Source organism: Zingiber officinale, chromosome 6A (assembly GCF_018446385.1).
Source record: "Zingiber officinale cultivar Zhangliang chromosome 6A, Zo_v1.1, whole genome shotgun sequence".
Lineage (NCBI taxonomy): Eukaryota > Viridiplantae > Streptophyta > Magnoliopsida > Zingiberales > Zingiberaceae > Zingiber > Zingiber officinale.
Window position 1 is genome coordinate 146,674,586 of NC_055997.1, and position 18,220 is coordinate 146,692,805.

At 38.3% G+C, this 18,220-nt stretch overlaps 1 long non-coding RNA gene across 3 annotated transcripts; it reads left to right on the forward strand.

Annotated features, from left to right (window-relative positions):
* Positions 1–208: 208 nt before the first annotated feature.
* LOC121998565 lies at positions 209–3,055 on the forward strand. 3 transcript variants are annotated; one of them, XR_006116537.1, is made up of 3 exons: positions 463–497; positions 608–2,056; positions 2,712–3,055. It is a non-coding gene; the product is annotated as an uncharacterized LOC121998565 (long non-coding RNA). The 3 variants fall into 3 exon arrangements; XR_006116535.1 differs by having other exon boundaries at positions 209–2,056; XR_006116536.1 differs by having other exon boundaries at positions 209–2,033.
* The last annotated feature ends 15,165 nt before the right edge of the window (positions 3,056–18,220 follow it).

Consider the following 18,220-nt stretch of genomic DNA (forward strand, 5'->3'; position numbering starts at 1 on the left):
AGAGTTCAATCAATAAGTCAATGCATCGGGAAAGATAACTTATGACTTTGAACCTTATGTAGTGGAATGCTATCGAGCATATTAGACTGTATAGTGAACGTGATGGTAAGAACTCACGATGGAAGTAAGGAATTGAATTGAAGATATTAAGGGGAAACAAATAATTGTTAATTAATCTAACCTACCTAAGCTAACACCAATTAACTAACCTAGGTATAAAGAGCCACCACTGTTCCTCCGTCTCACGACACACCTCATACCGCCGACTTCCTCTCTTCACTCACCTTCGTCATCTCGACGGAGTTCTCTCCTCGGCGGTCGGAGCTGAGGACAATGTCGGATTTGGTTGCCGATCTTCATCGATGGTAGCGGATCGGACAAGGAATCGTGCGATTCCTCGCTTTGACGGCACAAAAATTGGAAGCTAGGGCATCCGGCAGTGGAACAAGAAGGAAGAAGGCAAGTACCTTTCCCTATGTTGAACGGAGATCGGTGAGGTAGGGAACAAGTAACTAAGGGGACGATTTTTTCTTGCCTGAAGTGTTCGATCTAAGAATTTTGTGTTGAGTTCCGAGTTATCTTCCTGACGTTTATGGTTTGGCTTGAGGTTCAGTGACGTTCTAGCTTCGGTTTGGGTTTTCTATGAGGTTCTTCTGTCGATCTGTGATCTCCATGATGTTTTGCTTCGGCTGGTGACCTTCTGTGGATTCGTTGTAGGGTCTATTTAAGGTATCTTGTTTTTAAATGGATGCGATACGACTGTTTTCTCTTGGATGGTTTTGAGCGATTCATGGGTCTTCTTCCGGTTTTCGACACAGAATTAGGGCATTGCGTTTAATCGAGAATTGGTCTGGGTTCTTCACCGAGGTCTGAGATTTTGCTTTGTAGCTTGGTTTTCTTGCTTCATTGGAAAGGATTTTGGTATTGGATTGGTTCTGTCTTGATGGATTTGGGTTGTGACTGCATCCGATATGTTCTTCTGTTCATGGATTCACTGTGGGTCATGTCGTGGATGTATTTCAATAACGTCTCGCTATTATGGATAGCTATGAAATTTTGTGCGACTCCTTTGATGAAATTCTGTCCTGCAGGCAGCTACAGATTTTACGTGATTTTGATTTGACGTTGTTGAGGTTCAGATGCTTCGGTCGGTTTTGAATTCCAACTAATGTGTTCGGCTGCTTGAGTAATTGATGCGATGGCGATCCTGAAATTTTGGTTTGTTTTCCTCGGAGTCCTCTTGTGTTTTCTGGATTTAGGAGCGGATGGGAATTGATGTAGATTTTCCTTGCAAGGTCGTGTTAGTACTCTTGGATAGTTAGTAAAGGATGGTAAATGATTTCAAAGGTCGTGTTCTTCATGTTTCTTGCACGGATTTAGGGCATCTTATCGGGTTCGTTGCAGCTTTGTTTCAGATTCTGCGTAAATGAGATGTTGTAGATTTAGTGTGGATTCTACATGAATTCGTTGTTACCTCGATTCTTCACATTGGTTTGCATTTTTCGGACAGATTCTTGGTGGACTAAGTTTGATTGATGGTGTATTTGTGTTTTTTCCATTTGTCTTTGAAGGATTTTGGGCAGATTGCTTGTGCTTTAGGCCTTGATCGGTCATACTGTGGTGTGGATTTCTCGATTTCTTTTGAACAGCTAGACTGATTTGTAAGTTGTGGATTCAAGATGGTGTGTTCTGTTCCTTTGAAATGACAGTGGTTGGTGGTTGAGCTATAGATTTAGAAGGTGTAAAAATGAATTCAATATGGTTCCTTCTTCTTTGGATAGTTACTGTTTTCTCTTCTTTGGACAGATAGCAAGTTAGGGATTTGGTTTGGGATGTTCTACCTCCTTCCAAGGGTTCTCGGATTCTGGATAGAAAATCGATTAACTTGTAATATGAATTTAGTGTGGATTCTGTTTCTTGTGTTGGTTTCAAACTCTTTTCCTTTTTGACAGATAACGAGCTAGTGATTTGATTCGTGATGTTATTGTTGTTTATGTTGGGCTTTTGGGTTCTTGATGCAAATTTGGTTCAAGGTATAATTGTTCTTCTAGTTAAGGTAATGCTAATAGAGATGCTCCTCCTTAATTTTTTTAAGATGTGCATGGTTATAGATTGGATAGGATTGAATAGAGCTAAGATCTTTGAGTAAAGAGTTTTGATTCATGCATGATTGCAAAAATATGATATGTGTGGAATATGTTTATTGATAAGAATATTGGAAAGATATGGAAATGCTATTGTGAATTAGTATGTTTACCGAAAGAATGAAATGTGCTATTGATATAAGTAAAATGTGGATTGATTATGTTTTTCTTAGGTGGCTAATGGGATGGGTATGAGCATATGTGGTAGCAGTACGGGTTAGGTGCCTCGGGATGAGTTCCGGGGAGGGTCCTTCCAAACATGACTGATACTGTAATTTATTGTTAGCTTCGGCTATATGATTGACTGCATGTTCTCTAGGAGGTACCTCTAGGTTCATGAGACTGTTGACTGTCTCTAATTGTGGTTACATGATATGTGGCATACTCACCCTATTAGCTACATAGGATCACTTGTGCATGCTTTGCCTTTCTTTACTGTATTGTAGTTAGGTTATAATTTTTTTATTATGAGGGTTCTAGTTGCTATTTTTATTATCTCATGGATGTCCTTTTATACATATTGGATTGGGCTTGCTGGGCTGTAGACTCATGATGTCTACATTACAGGTGAGGATGATTCTCAGGGTACAACGGAAGGCTCTCGGATGGAGTAGACGAGGAGGCGGGATGAGCGCATGATACTGTCTGTTGTCTAGGAGTGCCAAGCATATTGGATTCATCGCAAGGGATTTTGTTTCTTTATTGGGAATGTTTTGGGAATTATTGTTTTATTCGGTAAACCTTTGTTGATACGGTTATTTTTATTGGTTATGATAGTTCTTTGTTGGTACTGTATTATGATAATGATGAGAGAGTTTTTTTTTTAAAAAAACTTCAATGGTAGACGCGGGATGTTTCAATGATGTTATGAACTGCTCAGCTGTTTGTGTATACTAAGACAATAACACCCACACAAAGATTTATCTCACTTACTTTGGATTCTCATGGTTGGTTCTGTTTTGGCCATGGATACCATCTTGGATTCATAAGTGTTTTATTGAAACAGTCAGTTTTCACACTCACATAGGTAACACTTCTATCAAGAGTATCCTACTATATTTCATCTTATAAATGTATAGAAGTCATTAAAAGCATAAGCTTAACCTCACTATATGTTGTAGGACAACACAAGTTCATCCTAGGATTGGAATAGAGATACTGATAATATATTTTGTATGCTGTAACACAACTTCTGTAATTTCGTTGTCTCATTGAACCAAGATCTTGGGATTTCCATTCAATAAGGATGAGTTATCGCTACAGTCATTTTTAGTTGTAGATTTTAATCTCATTCCTCTCGATGAGCAGTATACTTGATTTCGACTTAGCCCCTTCGTAAGAGGATCTACCAAATTATCTTTGGACTTGACATAGTTGATTGCAATCACTTCGTTCGAGATCAACTGCCTAATGGTATTGTGACTACGACGTATATGTCGAGACTTACCATTATACATACTACTCTGTTCCCTTCCAATCGCTGATTGACTATCACATGTATAAGTACGGCGGGCACAGGTTTCGTCCAGCTCGGAATATCTTTCAAGAAATTCCACAACCATTCAGCTTCTTCAGCTGCTTTGTCTAATGCTATAAACTCAGATTCCATAGTTGACCAAGCTATGCATGTCTGCTTTATGGATTTCCAAGATACCGCTCCTCCACTGATTGTGAATACATACCCACTAGTAGATTTGGAATCTTTTGTATCTGATATCCAATTAGCATCACAATATCCCTCTAAAACAGCAGGATACTTTCCGTAATGTAATCTATAGTTCATAGTATATTTCAAATATTTAAGAACTCGCATCAATGTTTTCCAATAGGTGTCGTTTGGATTACTCGTAAAATGACTCAGCTTGTTGACCGTACAGGCAATATACGGACAACGACTTAATGAGTCGACACACCTTTTCCTCTTTTCTTGGAGCTACGAACCCCTCGGGTTGCTCCTGTAGGTGTAGCGAAGGCTGACAAGAGGGGGGGGGGGGTGAATTGCCTGAAAAATAAAAGATACCCTCCTCGGCATTTTCAACTCAAAATAAAAGCAACTATAATAAGACAAAAAAAGGAAATAGAAATAAACCAGAGACTCGGGAGTTAATCTGGTTATAACCAAGAAGGTTGTTAATCCAGGGCGATGAAAAGCGCGCACTAAGAAAGTCTCCTTTACTGTAGGTAGAGAAGCCTTTTTACACACTGAGAAAGCTCACAAGCTGCTAGGAATTGATTACAGAGTTGAATACTGAGTTGATGTCTAATTCCTAGCTCCAGGGGCCTTTATATAGCTCATGGAAAGTCTATCCCGAGGGTCCAAGGCGCCTCTAATAAGGTTCAAGGCACCTCCAACTCGGTGAGTGGATAGAATTCTATTCGGTGCTCGAACGGTCATTTTGACCAGCTTGGAGGCGCCTCCAACAATGTTGAAGGCGCCTCCAAGGTGGAGGACAGCACAGGCGGCTCCAGCACTTCCTTTAAGGCGCCTACAGCTTAGCTTTTTAGCTCCTTTTAACTTTGTTTCAGCTTCCGATGCTCCGACAACTTGGGTGATTGCGGCCAACCAGAATAGGGCTCACCCGAACCCAATTCCCGGTCTTTTCCTCGAGCAGGCTTCCGTCCCGGCTTAACGTCCCTCAAACGCCGCACACGTTCTTCTCGCCCACCGGTGTACTCTTCCGCAGCTCTCTCGTCCTTCGGACGCACCGAGCCCGTCGGCTCCCTTCCCGTGTCATCCTTCTCGCTAACTGTGTCTTTCGCTCGACTTCCTACGCTCCTAAGCTCCTACACACTCAGACACAGGGATCAAACACAAAGCAGGACTTAACCAACTTAGTTGATCACATCAAAACACCCATGGGGTCCAACAACTCGATATAGATTTCTTCTTCCAACTCACCATTTAAGAACACAGTCTTAACATCCATTTGGTGTATTTCAAGGTCATACATGTTGAAATGTATACTAAAAGCCTAGCTTTTTGTATAAACTTTTATTTAGAAATAAGAATCATATTGGTCAAATATCTACATTTATAAGTTAAGTGTAGTTGTTCAATTAATTTATATTATAGATAACATGGTGTATGGTGTCACACATAGAAGATCATATTATCAGTTCTTTATAAATTATAAACAGTTGCTCATGACAAGATGGATAGGAACAAATCATTAGAATAGTCGTAGTGTAATTTGGTGTTAGTTTATCTTGACTATAAAATTACACTAGTACACTCTGAATATATTGAGCAAGACTATTTAAGGTAAGTTCTTTTTATACTGATTTAATAAAAGAACAAGACCTTTGTTATTATGGAAGTGTGCGCTCTTAATCCCGATATAATTGTTGGAATGTATACTAAAAACCTAGCTTTTTGTATAAATATTTACTAAGAAATAAGAATCACATTGGTCAAATTGTCTACATTTATGCTAAGTGTAATTGTTCAATTAATTTATATTGTAGATAACATGGTGTGTGGTGTCACACACAAAAGATAATGTTATCAATTTCTTATAAATTATAAACAGTAGCTCACGACTGAGATGGAAAGGAACAAACCATTGGAATAGTCGTAGTGTAATTAGGTATTAGTTTATCTTGACTGATAAATTACACTAATACACTCTGAGTGTATTGAGCAGGACCATTTAAGGTAAGTTCTTTTTATACTGACTTAATAAAAGAAAAGACCTTTGTTATTATGGAAGTGTGTGCTCTTAATCCTGATATAATAAACACGTGTACTTAGTATTTATTTTTTTGACTTATCAAAGGGTGAGATTTAGCTCGATAAATCAAGAGGTCCGATAAGTTGGGAAATGATATTATTTATAGTGTGCGTTATTGATTATAGAAGGAATCTGTGTCCTAGTAATCTAGGTTGATAATGTCCCCAAGGGGAGCTCATAAGGATTGTCATGTAAACTCTGCAGGTGAACTTAGTCCGGCATGACAATAAGGTTGAGTGGTACTACTCATGGAATTAAGAAATTAATTAAAGTAAGTTGTCAGTAACTCATTTAATTAGTGGACATTCGACATCTTAAACACAGGGAGATTAACACACTCATGATAAGAAGGAGCCCAAAATGTAATTTGGGATTGGTGCGGTAGTTCAATAATAATTCTTTAGTGGAATAAATTATTATTAATGAAATTAAGTTGGGTGTTCGGGGCGAACATGGGAAGCTTAATTTCATCGAAAGACCAAAACCAATTCCTTCTCTCAGTCCCTATCGTAGTCTCTTATTTATAAAGTGTGATACTCACCTATACCTACCTTCCTACCCAACCTTAGGTGGCCGGCCAAGCAAGCTTGGAGTCCAAGCTTGGGCCGACCAAGCCATAGGTTGAGCAAAGTTAAGGTTGCCGACCCTAGCTTGGAGCCCAAGCTTGGTGTGATCGAACATATAAAAATAAAAGGGATTTTATTTAAAATCTTTCCTTATGTGGAAGCCATAGTTTTAAAAGAGAGTTTAAAATTTAAATCTTTCCTTTTATAGCCTTCTACAAAAGATTAAGAGAAAGGTTTGATATCTTTCCTTATTTGTAGTTAAAAGGAAGATTTTAATTTTTGATTAAACTTTCCTTTTATGAAATCATCCTCATGATTTTAAAAGAGAGTTTTAAAATTAAAATTTTCCTTTTATAGTTTCTACAAAAGATTAAGAAAAGATTTGATGTCTTTCCTTATTTGTAGATTGAAAGGAAGATTTTAATTTTAGAGAAAACTTCCCTTTTTGTAAATCATCCACATGTTTTAATAGAGAGATTTTAATTTATAAAAGTTTCCTTTTATAACCAACCATGAAGGGAAAAATTATTAGAGAAATTTTTAGTTTAAAAATTTCCGGAAACAAATAAGGAAGTTTTAATTTTGTATTTAAAACTTGCATTATTTGGAGCACATGAGGTGGCCGGCCAAGATAAGGGTTAAAAGAAATTTTTAATTACATTTTTCTTATTAACCAATGGCAAGGAAAATAAGGGAATATTAATTATAATTAAATTTCTTTATATGCCAAGACCAAGGAATATAAAAGAGGGGGTAGAGGTGCCTCACCACACACAACATATCATCTAGTATTCCCTCTCTTTTCTACCTTGGTGTGGTCGGCCCTAATCATCCTCTCCTCTCTTCTTCTTGTGGCCGAACCACATCATCTCTAGGAGTTCTTGTGGTGGTCGGATTTTGCTTGGAGAAGGAGAGAAAGGAGGCTTTGCTCTTGCATCCCTTGGAGCTTGAAGGTTGGTGGCTGAAACTTGCAAGAAGGAAGTTGTCTTGGTGGTTCTCATCTCGGTAGATCGTTGCCCACACAACGTCCATGATAAGAAGAGGAATACGATAGAAGATCAAGAGGTTGTTGCTTACAAAGAAATGTATAACTAGTAATTCTATTCCGCATCATACTAGTTTTTTTTCTTTGTAAGAATTTTGAAATACCAAACATAAGAGGCTAGTGATTCTAGGTTTCAGATTTGTTTCGAATTTGTGTTTCTTTGGTTTTCGATCTTGTGATTCGATTGTTCTTTTTGGTTAAACCTAGGGTTACTATAAGGAAATTAAATATTGAATTTCGTTAAGAGATTTTGTCGAGGTAGTGGTGGATGCTCCCATACCCAAGAAGGCCAAGTGTCTCGCCATGTTTGACCTGGGAACCGATTTTTGAAATAAATATTTAATTGAATTTGTAACATAGGTGGATTTGGATCTATAATGTTAAGTATCGTTTGTGATCCAAGTCTAAACCTCTAAGAATAGATAAGTTAAATTTGGAATCAATAATGTTAAGTTCTGTTTGTGATTCAATATTTAATTTTTAAAGAACACAATAGGTTGTTACGTATGGTTCAGGACTTATACAAAATTTTTGTACAGGGGAATCAATACTATATTCCCAGTAGCAACCAACAATAATAACAAGCACGTGTACTTAGTATTTATTTCTTTGACTTATCAAAGGGTGAGATTTAGCTCGATAAATCAAGAGGGCCGATAAGTTGGAAAATGATATTATTTATAATATGTGTTGTTGATTATAGAAGGAAACTGTGTCCTAGTAATCTAGGTTGATAATGTCCCCAAGGGGAGCTCATAAGGATTGTCATGTAAACCCTGCAGGTGGACTTAGTCCGACATGACAATAAGGTTGAGTGGTACTACTCTTGGACTAAGATATTAATTAAAGAGAGTTGTCAGTAACTCATTTAATTCGTGGGCATTCAATATCTTAAACATAGGGAGATTAACACACTCATGATAAGAAGGAGCCCATATAGTAATATGAGATTGGTGCGGTAGTTCAATAATAACTCTTTAGTGGTATGAGTTATTATTGATGAACTCGAGTTGTGTATTCGGGGCGAACACGGGAAGCTCAAGTTCATCGGGAGACCAAAACCAATTCCTCCTCTCGGTCCCTGTCGTACCCTCTTATTTATAAAGTATTATACCCACCCATACCCACCTTCTTACCCACCTTAAGGTGGCCGGACAAGCCTAGCTTGGAGCCCAAGCTAGGCCCGACCAAACCAAGGTGAGAGGTGGCCGACCCTAGCTTGAACCCAAGCTTGGTGTGACCGGCCACAATAAATTAAAAGGATTTTATTTTTTAAAATATTTCTTATGTGGAAGCCATGGTTTTAAAAGAGAGTTTAAAATTTAAATCTTTCCTTTTATAGCTTTCTACAAAAGATTAAGAGAAAGGTTTGATATCTTTCCTTATTTGTAGTTAAAAGGAAGATTTTAATTTTTGATAAAACTTTCCTTTTATGAAACCATCCTCATGATTTTAAAAGAGAGTTTTAAAATTAAATCTTTCCTTTTATAGTTTCTACAAAAGATTAGGAAAAGATTTGATATCTTTCCTTATTTGTAGATTGAAAGGAAGATTTTAATTTTAGAGAAAACTTTCCTTTTTGTAAATCATCCACATGTTTTAATAGAGAGATTTTAATTTATAAAAGTTTCCTTTTATGACCAACCATGAAGGGAATTTTTAAAAGAGAAATTTTTATTTAAAAATTTCCGGAAACAAATTAGGAAGTTTTAATTTTGTGTTTAAAACTTTCCTTCCTTGGAGGATTAGATATGGCCGGCCACATTGATAGAGAAAAGGAAATTGTTTTAATTAATTAAATTTTCCTTTCTATGGCAAATAAAATAAAGAAGTTTTTATTAAAACTTTTCTTATTTGCCAAGACCAAGGAATATAAAAGAAAGGGTAGAGGTGACTCACCACATAGCACATAATCTAGTATTCCTCTCTTCTATTACTTGTGGTGGCCGGCCCTCATCTTCTTTCTCTCCTCCTTTTCTTCTTCTTTGGTGGCCGACGACATCAACTCTCAAGGAGCTTGTTGGTGGACGGATTTTGCTTAGAGAAGAAATAGAGAAAGGAGGCTTTGTTTCTAGCATCCCTTGGAGCTTGGTGGTGGTGGTCGAACCTCATTTTTTCTTGGAGATTTTGTGGTGGCCGAAACTTGCTTGGAGAAGAAGGAAGCTTGGGTGGATTCTCGTCTTGGTAGATCGTCGCCCACACGATGTACGAGATAAGAAGAGGAATACGGCAGAAGATCATGAGGTCTATAAGTTATAACAGGTATAACTAGTTATTAGTTTCCGCATCATAACTAGTTTATTTTTTTGTTTAGATCTTGAAATACCAAACACAAGAGGCTAGTGATTCTAGGTTTCGGATTTGTGATTCGAAGTTGTGTTTTTTGTTTTTTTGATCTTGTGATTCGATTGTTCTTTTTGGTTAAACCTAGGGTTACTATAAGGAAAATAAATATTGATTTTCTTTGAAAGGTTTTGTCGAGGCAGTGGTGGATGTTCCCATACCTAAGAAGGCCAAGTGCCTCGCCATGTTTTACCTGGGAGCCAATATCTGAAATAGATATTTAATCGAATTTGTAACATGGGTGAGTTTGGATCAATAATGTTAAGTATCGTTTGCGATCCAAGACTAAACCTCTAAGAACAGATAAGTTAAATTTGGAATAAATAATGTTAAGTTCTGTTTGCGATTCCATATTTAATTTCTAAAGAACACAATAGGTTGTTAGGATAGGTTTAGGACTTGTATAAAATTTTTGTACAGGGGAACCGGTACGACATTTCGAATAGCAACCAACAATTGGTATCAGAGCTAGGGTTTGCCTCTGTGTGTTTGGTTTTCAGTTTAATTATGCATATGTCATATATATTTTAGGCAGGATAATAGTAGGATATGCTAACTCTGTGATTGTGTGATACCAACAATTGGTATCAGAACCGGTACGACTATTATGACTTAATGTGATTGTGTGTGATTGGACCCTTGGATATGTCAAGGGTATTTTTATGTGTGTGCATGATTGTATTTATTAAATATAGTAAGAGCTGTATTAGTTTTAAGATTTTATATTTTTGTTTCGATCTAGAGTACATGTACATTCCTTTATAGAATATAGGATCGATATATGTAAAATTCTATTTTTATCACGGATCGTATCCTTGCGAGGCGTGGTACTATTTGTGGACCAGAGGCGTAGCGGAAAAGGAAGCAAGATAAATGTGGCGACAAGACCCGATTGCGGTGGCTTAAAATGGCAGCAGCTAGGGTTGGCAGCACACGGAGGAAAGTGATCGAAAAGGCCATAATAGTTGGAAAATTATTTTTCCATATTTATTGCTTTATTTGCTGTGATGTGTGCTTGCATAGTTAAAATTCCTCACCTTAAATAACTAAGTGGGAGAGGGATTAGTAGATAAATTCCACGATCTCCATTACTGGTTTGTAAGTGATGCGACAAACTTGTGTGTTGGCTCTGAGTGCCTCCCTCCCCATCGGATGAGTTTTTTTGCAGATCACTAGATCAAACTTCCTTTATGGATGCTTATAGGAAATTATTTAGGAGCGTGTGATCTTCTCCATTTAAAGGGGCACAATCCTATTTAATGGACTAAGTATCAAGTAATTGTGTTAGTGCGGTTAGCACTAACGGTCTAACTCAGGTTTTGATGAATGACAAATCAGGTTAAGTTAGGTTCGTCGTTATCTAACACTCTGATCGAGTGTGCAGGATAAGTCCAGACAGGTCGACGGGCTGACCGGATGTCTGGCACGAAGTCCAGCTAGGTCGACGGGCTGACCGGATAGCTGGCGAGAAGTCTAAGCGGGTCGACGGGCTGACCGGACGCTTGGCAAGAAGTCCAGCTAGGTCGACGGGCTGACCGGATAGCTGGCAAGAAGTCCAGACGGGTCGAAGGGCTGACCGGACGTCTGGCAGGTAAGTAAGGTAAGTCACTGGAGGGGAGTGACTGCGAGGACGCGTTCCCGGGAAGGGAACATTAGGCGTCGATCCGGTTTAGATCCATTTCGGATGTCTAAGTCGAGATCGTGACTAGATTCCGGTCTCGGAAAGACGGAATCTAAGTCATACTATTTGTGTTAATTCATACTATTATAAAATGTGCTAACAATCTATGTTGCAGGATATATATTGCCTCGGACTAACTTTGTTTTGCAGGAAAAGGGAGTTTTCTGGAACAAGGTGGTCCGGGCGCCCGGAGGGGATTCGGGCGCCCGGAAGGGATCCGAGCGCCCGGAAGGCAAATTATATCCAGCCAAGTCGTCGCCACGTGGAGCATCTCGGTTTGAGCAACTACATCACATTCCAGGCGCCCAGAAGGAATCCAGGCGCCTGGAGCAGCATATAAAAGAAGCCCCAGGGATGGAGCTTCTTGAATCATCAATCTGAGAACTCTTCTACTGCTGGTCCTGCTGCTCTACGCTCCTGTGACGCCAACAAAGCTCCGACAAAGTGCTCCTTCGGTTTTTAGTTAATTTCTTTGTCGGTATTACTTTGTTTCACTAGCATTTCCTGTATTCATTTTGTAATTATATTCGAATTGCTAGTAATTGCCCAACGAAAGTGGTCAATGACCACGAGTAGGCTCCGAACGAAGTAAAAACAACTGTGTTCATTTACTTTTCCGCTGCGTATTTTTACTCGACTTTTCGAATCGATATTCACCCCCCCCTCTATCGAACGATCACGGTCCTACAAGTGGTATCAGAGCAGGTACCGCTCTGATTTGGTGCAACCACCAATCAGACTGGGGGTGAAATTTTTTTTTCCTTTTTTTTGGTCTTCAGTTTTACACTTAAACTCCAAACTGGTTTATCATTTTTTTAATATTTTTTTGTTGCAATTAAATCTAAATTGGTGCAACACCAATCTAGATTTTTCTACTATTTTCTCTTCCCGCACTACTAATCCAAGACCAAGTCTTGGGATATTTTTTCGGTTATTTACTTGTGTACAGGATGTCCCAACAAGAAGGCTTCAGCACAGTACGACCTCCACTCTTCAACGGGGACGATTTTCCGTACTGGAAGAAGCGCATGGAGGTTTACCTCAAAACAGACTTCGACCAGTGGATGAGCGTTACGAGACCCTATAAAATTCCAGCAGACACTTCCGGGAATATACTGGATCCTGAAGACTGGACAGCTGATTTGAAGAAGAAAGCGTCAACAGAAAATAAAGCAATCAACACTCTACAGTGCGGATTAACAAGAGAAGAACTAAACAGAGTCGGTCCACACAAAAACGCTAAAGAGCTGTGGGACAAATTGATCGAGCTGCACGAGGGAATGAGCGACGCCAAGGTAACCAAACGAGACTTGCTCTTAAATAAAATTTTTAATATAAAAATGCAGGAAGGTGAAACGGCGAATCAGCTCCACGCGAGGATCAAGGACATCCTCAACGGGCTTCATGCGATAGGCCACCAGATGGAAAATAGAGACTTAATAAGGTACGCATTAAATGCTTTTCCACGTAATAGTTTGTGGGCATCAATAGTGGATGCCTACAAAATTTCTAAAAATCTTTCTAAGTTAAAATTAGATGAGCTTTTCTGTGAATTAGAATTACATGAACAAACTAATGCTGGAGCCGAGAAAGGTATAGCTTTATTTGCAGGTTCCACCAAAGAAAAGAAAAGCAAGCCTGAATTTGAAGAAGATTCCGACCAAGATTCCGAAGACGAAGAACACCTGGTGAACTTGGTAAGAAAAATGTTCACCAGGAGAAAAAGGAGCTTCAGCAAAAAGGACCTTCAAAAGATCAGTTCTCCCTCAGAACAAAAGAGCGTGACTTGCTACGGCTGCAATAAAAAGGGACACTACAAGAACGAATGCCCAAAACTGAAGTTCGACAAAACAAAGCCAACCAAAAAGAAGGCACTCAAAGCAACGTGGGACGACTCCTCGGACGAATCGGAGGAAGAAGAGCAGAAACATCAGAGCCACCTCGCACTGATGGCCCGCGAAGATGAAACAGAAGACGAGTTGGAAGATGAAGATGGGTCTGAACCCGAAACAAGCCACGGGTCCGTACTCGTTTCCGAAGGCCCGAATGAGGTATATTTTAATTTAAACAAAAAATTTTTTAGAATTATTTCCTGTTTAAATAGTAAATTAACTAAAATAGAAAATAAAAACAAATCACTTCTTGAGGAAAATCAAAACCTCAAGAAATAAATCAAAAATTCAAATCCAACTCAAGATCTAACACTTGAGGAGGAGAATTTATCATTAAAAAATGAGATTAACAATTTAAAAGAAATGTTAGAAAAATTCACAACAAGATCAAAAAATCTAGACTTAATTCTAAATAATCAAAAAGCATGCTATAATAAAACCGGACTAGGATATAAGTCGAATTCAAACAAAACCTTCAAATCATTAATAACCCAACACAAATCAACCAATCTAGCTTGGGTTCCGAAAGCGTGCTTAACCACGCAAATAGGACTTAATCAATATTATATACCTAAAGAAAAAATACATTATATAAAATCGAATAAACCAAACCAAAATCCAAAATATAAACCTAAATCAAATTCAAAATCTAAACACTTTAAAAATCAACAAAATTATCACCAAGTTAACCATAACTATAAAAATAATCGACACAAACCTAAAACCAAAATTTAAATTAATGGCCAATAATTCAGGGGGAGGCTCCAGAATAGCTGGCACCTTTACCCGACAGGGTAACCTAAAACAAACTAACCCGGCAGGGTAATTAGGATTAGAGACCAAGTTTAACTTGAATCATGATACTGGTGAAATTTTTGGATGATAGTACGTTAGGGAAGCTTGGGCATCGCATGTCTAGAAAGATATGGCTTCGATTTGGTGCATTTGGCCAAGTGGAACTGACCGAAGCTACCTTTAAATGGATCCTAATCAGTTAGACCAAGATTTAGTACTAAGCTCCGTGGATAGGACTATTCAGAAAATCTTGAAAGGTTGGTTACTTCTAATGACGTCCATGTGACTCACCAAGCTTAGAAGTTTATCCGAAGATTGCCTATTTGTGGAAACCAAAGCTAAATCTGAATCTAACACAAGTTAAACCAAAACTCCGCAATTAACAATCCAATTTCATCTTACAAAATCATAGGATTCCCTGATTGATAATATAGATCGGGTGAGATGAATAAGGCTAAAATTTTTAAACTCAAAATTTCAATTTTTAAACATAAAATTAATTTCAAAACTTTAATTTTAAACTTAATTTCAAAATTTTAATTTTAATTTCAAAATTCTAATTTTAAACTTAAAAATTAATTTCAAAACTTTAATTTTAAACTTAATTTCAAAATTTTAATTTTAATTTGAAAATACTAATTTTAAACTTAAAATTTAATTTCAAAATTCTAATTTTAAACTTAAAAATTAATCTCAAAATTTAATTTCAAAAATTATTTAACTCAAAATTTTAATTTTAAAACTTAACTTCAAACCTAATCTCTAATTAAAAAAAAAAAAAAGTCAAAAACCAGGGGCGGGCACCCCTGGTATTCCCCTCCGGGGCGCCCGGAAGGGGATCCGGGCGCCCCGCCCTAAATCAACCCCGGGCGCCCGGAAGGGATCCAGGCGCCCGGAGTTCCTTATAAATAGGGGGCAGCAGGCGCCCCCAATCCTTGCCCCACAACAACTTCACTTTTGCCAAGGTTCACTCCGTACCTAAGTGCGAGAGTATTTTAAATCAAATTTTCTTACGGTGAAGACGTTGTTGCGATTCAACCGAGGTCGTCAGATCTATATCTTATCGATGGCTCCTCGGTAAATCTTCTTCCCCTATCTGAAAATTTATTTGAAGTTATCTTTGAAACCTTTCTTAGAATATCTTTTTTATAAACAGTAGGAAACGAACAAATACTGGTGCTAGACCCTCTAATGCTAGCTCTGACCCTAGGTTTCCCACAGATGAACTAAGGATTAAGTTTGAGTCAACCATTTATAAGGCCATTAGGACTACCTGCATAGATAGATCGTTCTTTCTAGGGTCATGTCCCTCTGTTTTAGAGGTTATAGACCACTATAACTTAAGGAACCTTGTCGAATGTACCAGTCCAATAAACATAAGTCTGTGTGCCGAATTTTGCAATAACCTAGTGAAAGTAGACGATCTCACCTATACCACTAGGGCAGCGGGCACTGATATCACATTTTCCCCTACGACAATCCGAGAGTTTTTAGAGTTGCATCCATCTACTTGTTCCTTTTTGTGCTATCCTTCCAGGGATCTACCATTCGGAGATCTCTACTCACATATTACTCTCGATACGATTTATTCGTATTTTTTTGGGGGAGAGCGAGATCCCACTGTGACACAGTTTAGGTCGGTAGAACTTCGGGTCCAGGACTACGCTCTTTATAGGGTTTTAGTCCTTTGCATTTTACCACTGACTACTCGGGACATCGCTGTGATGCACCCATTCCATTCGTTCTTACTCTATGCCCTGAGTCATAGATTAGATATTGACATCAGCCTATATATCTTCTCCACCATTATCTACTCGGCTGGATTCATGACTGATAGACGAGTCCACATGCCATTTTGTCATATTCTGACAGCCTATATGTCCTCGTTACACATTGATGTCACTAGAGGAGACATTGCCCATATGACCGAGTTCGATGTTATAGCAGCTCGGAACTTCTCCCTAGCTGGTGTCCAGATAGATAGGGATGATGGGACTATGTCTTGGCGGAGGGGGGCACAGCACCAGCCCGATCCAGACGCACAGGTGGACGAGTTCATGCTCGCACTATTTCCAGAGGAAGCCGCACCGGCTCCATCACCGCCCCCAGCTCGAGCACCACGTCATGCTCCCCGCACTCTAGCCGACCGTATGACCGGACTAGAGAGAGCTATGGCGAGTCTCCAGCAGGAGAACTCTGATTTTCATCGAGACATACGGCGAGAGGTTGCCGAGTTACGAGTTGTCGGGGACACCCGACACACTGAGTTGATGGCACTTCTCCGATCCTTGGGATCTGGACCACCCCCTTCATCATCTCAGTAGCTCTAGTTATGACTCACTTCTGTAGCTACACTACCTGTAAAATATTTTGGATTTATCTAGTGATATTTCAAACCTGCATTGATTATGTTATATCTTGGTAGCCTAGGAATTATAAATTTCAAAATTGTTTTAAAAAAAAAAAATTCTTTCAAATTATAAGTTAAAATTGTGTGTTTTCAAAACTTTTCATTTTTATATTTTCAAAAACAGTTTTGGCCTTAGACTAGTTTTAAATCCTTAGAAAGCATGTACCCATAGGACTAGTTTTTCAGCATCTCACCAACACCTTATGTTTACCTTGCTTGTGTTTGACAAACATAGAAAGGGGTGAGATGCATAGGCCAACTGTCTGGACTTAAGATGCTTATTTCAGTGCATCAGCATAAGTCTGGACGTTAAATACAAATCAGACAGTAATCAGATTAAGATCATCAGTCAAGTCAAACACTAACTGTTTATAATCACCTTAATTTGACTAACCAAGTGAAAGCTACTATCTTCTGATAGTTAGTTAGTACCTAATTGGTTAGACAACTGTTTAAATTTAAGTATCAAGTTCAGGGGGAGAAATTAATTAAAATTCTGTGTGTTTGAAAAATGCTTTTTAAAACTAACTTATGTTTGAACATTAGTTTACAAAAAGTTAAATTTAACTAAGTGTTTGAAAAACTTGGAAGTTTAATCCCACCTAATTTTTTAAAACCTGATTTAAAAAGTTGACTATTGCAAATTTAACTTATTCAGTTTTGTAACATATGCTTGAAAATTAAACTTTCCAAATTTAGTTTTTTTTGCCTTAAAAATTTATTTTGGCAAATTTAATCTTACTTGTTTAATTTTTGCTTTGTTTTGAAAAATTGAAGTTGAAAATTTACCTTTTTTTGAAAAGTAAATGTTACTTACATTTGAAAAGAAAATTTGAAAAACCTGATTTAAAAAGTTTACACGCTTGAAAAGTTAAACTTGATTAACTTTAAATTTATACTTTTCAAAATTCAACTTGTCTCCCCCAAGTCAACTTGATTTTTTTTACTTGGATTTAAAAATTATACTTTTATCTTTGAATTTTGAACCAAACTCAGATATTTTTTCAAGATTAGCTGTGCTTATTTTTTTTACAGTAACTCTACACTATGATTGTTTACCCTTGTTTTTTTTGGATGAATGCCAAAGGGGGAGGGTTAGGTGGTTAACTTAGAGCAACTAAATGCAAACTTGAAAAACTAGCTTAAAACCTTAAAAACCTCGAAAATCATGCTTGATTTTTTTGCATATATTTATCACTAACTTAACCAGGTTGTCATTCCATCAAAAAGGGGGAGATTGTTGGTGCGGTTAGCACTAACGGTCTAACTCAGGTTTTGATGAATGACAAATCAGGTTAAGTTAGGTTCGTCGTTATCTAACACTCTGATCGAGTGTGCAGGATAAGTCCAGACAGGTCGACGGGCTGACCGGATGTCTGGCACGAAGTCCAGCTAGGTCGACGGGCTGACCGGATAGTTGGCGAGAAGTCCAAGTGGGTCGACGGGCTGACCGGACGCTTGGCAAGAAGTCCAGCTAGGTCGACGGGCTGACCGGATAGCTGGCAAGAAGTCCAGACGGGTCGAAGGGCTGACCGGACGTCTGGCAGGTAAGTAAGGTAAGTCACTGGAGGGGAGTGACTGCGAGGACGCGCTCCCGGGAAGGGAACATTAGG